Source organism: Pinus tabuliformis, chromosome 8, assembly GCF_031772625.1.
Source record: "Pinus tabuliformis cultivar Carrire ecotype Pingquan chromosome 8, CPIR1, whole genome shotgun sequence".
NCBI classification, from domain to species: domain Eukaryota; kingdom Viridiplantae; phylum Streptophyta; class Pinopsida; order Pinales; family Pinaceae; genus Pinus; species Pinus tabuliformis.
Window position 1 is genome coordinate 1166004889 of NC_142294.1, and position 4498 is coordinate 1166009386.

A 4498-nucleotide genomic window follows, 5' to 3' on the forward strand; every position below is an offset into this window, starting at 1 on the left:
TAATTATTGATTATTTTTTATCGTTTTTATGTGCATCTAATGCCACAAGATTTTTGTTGGGAAACACTAGATAGGATTAGGTTATTAGAGATGAAATATTTGTGATACTTACATATGCCCAATGTGTGAAAGCCCCAACCACGATTCTCTTGTAACTTACATTGTAAATATTTCATGGAAATAGAATTAAAAGGGATGAGTCAAAGAGACACAGATTCCAAAGGATGGGGAAGTTGCTTGTTTGAGACCGTTGTGGGTTTCTTGTGTAAAAAATCTGAACTGTTTTAGGACAACCAATAAAAGAGCTAGTTGGTGAGCCTTAATGTACTGTCCATGAATTTAATGTTGGCTGCAAGGAGGTACGCAAGCCATGCTACCTTAAGAAACACTCATAAGGCAAGGAGGACAAAAAATGAATGCAAGTTGATAGCGTAGAAAATAAGGACATGTAGTCAATACATGTGCAACAAGAGAAAAGGAGGAACTCAAACTCATCTGGGAGCCAAGGAAGAAAAGATGGACACAAAGGAAAAGGAAGACAGAGCTCGACTTGGAAAAGAATTCCAGCAGACAAAGGATAAGGAGAGGAGAGAAGACAAGAAGATAGAGAGTTGTATTTAGTTGGTGGTATTGGTAAACAAATGGTTTCTCCTTGGTGAGGAGCAATGCCTATGGAGTCCCTGTAAATCTACAGGGTGGGGATGTTCTTCTCTGATTCCCTTAGTGGCATGGGTGGAGGATTGTGTCCTTCAATTCTTGGAGGGAGAACCTCTGAAAACTTCTTTTTGCTGATTAGCAGTGAGTTCTAGATTCCCTTGAGTGGGTGGAACCACTAGGTGTTGTTAAGGGTGGAGAGGTTACTCACTCAGGATTCCCTTGTTATTTTAGGGTGGACGGAGTTGGCCTCTAGATTCCCTGCGTTCTATCAATTGCTGAGAGGCTAGTGGGCGGAGGAGAGAGGTCCTCTAGAGTCCCTGTTTCAGCTGGCATTTGACATTATCTCTGAATCAATCCCCTAAGTCTATGGAATCTAGCTTGGGGGGTGACAACTGCAAGTAATATTGGCTATAATTGTTTAAGGTTGGGTCGAGAGTCCTTGTCCCAAACTTAGTTGCCTAGGATATTACAAGATAATTGTCTTATGTATTTGTTGTGTTAGTGAACATGAGTTTACATTTCTAGATTGAAATGGTATTGAAAATGATAATGTGAATGTATTGAAAATACTGGACTGTAAGAGTGTTTATAGATGTGAGTAGTAGAGGTATAATGAATCCATGGCATGGAATGGGTGTTATGAAATATTTGACTGTGTTATTAACATGCATATTAAATAACAATATATAGAAATTAAGCCTCAGAAATGGTTCAGGAAACAGAGTCAAATATTATAACATGTAACAAGTGAGTCCTTTATCATGAGATAAAAGTTATAATAAAGATAGCTTATTGGCTATGTCTATGCATACAAGTGTTAATGGACATATGCTTGTATAAGGGTTACAAGTCTGTGCACCAGCTTCGGAAGCGAGTGTCAACACCAACGATGATATCCTGCTCTAACCATAGTAGCCCATAATTTCCTTGAGAGATGTAGGAAGCCTTACATTTTCAGTAGCCCTATAGGTCTTCGACAAGCTCCACAGTGTTGCTGGCTTTGGCATTGCAGGGTTAAGGGTGCACCTTGGCTTGCAGATTAGTGAGGGGTACCAATATCTTCAAGGTCCTTTTGTTATTTAACAACTCCCATGGACTCAAGAGGAGTTGTTTAGATGTGATATCAAGAGGGTAGTGCTTGTAAGGGATAAAAACTCATAAAGGCCATGTGGGGACATTGGCATGGGTCATGTTGACAATAGAAGCTCTGCAACCAAAACTGGAAGGAGCCCATGCTCGTTGGTGGTGCAATGTAGTTGCATGGATGCCTAACTTATAACCAAATCATATGCACATATGCCATTTTCCAAAGGGGAGACCTAGACATGGCAGGCCCCAATTGGTTGACTCGGATTACACCTTATCATGATTGGGCGTGGGCAGAGCGACTTGACTGAGTAGAATCTTAGACTATCCTTCGTGTGCCAATCAAAGGTGGAGAGGATAGAGGAAGGGCCATCAGATCCACATTGTGACTCCCCTTCCCTGTGATTTCATTGGAAAAGATGGCAGGGTGGTGTAACTCTCTTGTACTATCGTGTTTGGTGGGGAGATGTGGACCACTCGATTCGGGGTTAATGGGCGTGTAAGTCACAACGGTGAAAAATATAGATCGGGATGCCAAGAGAGGAGATCTTTTAGATCGACAGATGCGTAACTAACCATAGGCGGTGACGTCGATGTAGGGACCTCTAGTTTGGTGGAACAATGATAAATGTAATATTATAATAAAAACGAGACTAAAATACAATTAATGAATATTACAAATATAATATACCTATTTAATACAAACAAAAATATATATAAACAATTATATTGTAAGTAGTACCCCATTCCTATAATAGAGCCAAAGGAGTTGGATACACAGTGGCACCCTGACTAATCAGCATCAGTGGTGGGTGGGGGGTATTAGAGAATTCAGGTTTGGCACCTGGACTGTATGGGCTTCATCATGGGAAAATGATGATTTTAAGAAAATTCGCAGGTAAAATGTTCAGGTGTTAAAAGTTGGTCTAAATAAATTAATGATACCTCTAACTAGACATTATTCACTTTATGACCTATTGAGATAGCAGGAAGTTCAACAATCAACATGACTGAAAAAATTCCCAGTTGTAATAAATTATGAATTTTGACAGGCCTGCAAACTTCAGACGGTAAATTGTTATAGTTGTGTGCTAATATGGTTATTTTGGTGTAGAGAGGTTGTTATGCCAACTTTGTAAGGGTAGAACCCTGAGACTAACTTGATTTTTACTTTAATGATTATGCACTAACATCTTATATTACTTTAATTGTAATTGATGTATATGAGATATTAAACATTAGGAGTATGTTAATGTGGTTGTCTTATTATGAAAGGGATCACCATAGCAGCTCCATGAGCATGAAATTCATGGCCATAATTACGTCTATTTATTCATATATTTGTGTTGTCTAATAGTGTGTGTGATTCACACATTACAAGTAGCATATGGCAGAGCCAAAGAAAAAATGAGTATAGTAATGATGCAGAACAGTTCTAACCAGTCACAACATGGAAGTGAAGAAGTCAATGCCAATGAAGAGGAAATATCAGTCAACCAAGGGGGAGCCAGGGAGTCACTCTAAAATTTGGATGGATACCTTGAGAAGCCTAAGGGTTGAGGTTAGGAGCTTCAAGGAAGATAATGAGAGGTTGGTAAGATCCCAAGAGAGGAAAGTTGAGATAAATGAAGTCATTATGCAAATTCTTTCATATTTATGGAGGAAGAGGTATTCGAAGATGAGGGCCAACCATAGATACATAAGGAGTCCTTAGGGATCAGCGAAGTATACTAATGGGGTAGATGGTGGCAAGTCCAGGAAGAGGCATAGGCCTGAAATTGAGGACATGGTGAACCAAGATACATCATTGAGCATCGTAAGAGGAGGAACCAGTAGTGATGTGAATCATTCTGGTAGGCCATCCAGTTATGGTACTAGGATGCACTATCATTACACCCATCATCACCATCATCATCATTCAGGAAGAAAGGAAAATGATTATATGCCTGAGAAGTTTAGGAAAGCCAAGCCACCCACATTTTATGGGGATATGAAGAAGGCAGAGGATGCAAAATCTTAGTTGTTGGGAATGAAGAAGTTTTCAGAATACATAACTATTCTGAAAATAAGAAAGCTAGAGTTTCCACTTACAACTTCAAGGGGAAAGAAAACATATGGTGATAATATCTGAAGAATGTTAAGGGTATTATTAAGAGGGAGTTGACTTGGACGAAATTTGAAAATATCTTCAGAGAACAATATTTGTCTAAATGTTATTACGATGGCAAAGAAAAGGAGTTCTATGAACTCAAGATGGGGCAATTATCAGATGAGGAGTATGCCACCAATTTTATAAGGTTATTTAGGTATGTACCATATATCAAGGATGATAAATCCAAGATTCAAAGGTTCACCAATGGGCTTCCTATGACATTTAGAGATAAAATTGAGCTGTTGGAACCAATGACTCTAAAGGCTTCCATCAGAAAGCTGAAGCATTGTTATGGGCAAGAAAAATACAGGCCAAAGACCAAGGGCCACTGGCAGGAAAAGAGAAAAGGTTGTAAATAAGAGAAATTGTCCCAAAAGAAACCCAAAAAAGAGGGACGAGAAGCAACCAGGCCCTGTAAACCAATTTCAAGAGAAATATAACGATGTTGTTAAGAGAAATGTGCAACAGCCAACAACAGAGCAAGCTAAGTTTGAGGGACGAGAGCCACTAAAATGTTGGATTTGTGGTGAAAACCACAAGAAAAGGGATTATCCACATCAGTAGAATGTTGAACAAGGATCTATAGTGATCAAGAGGCTTGCA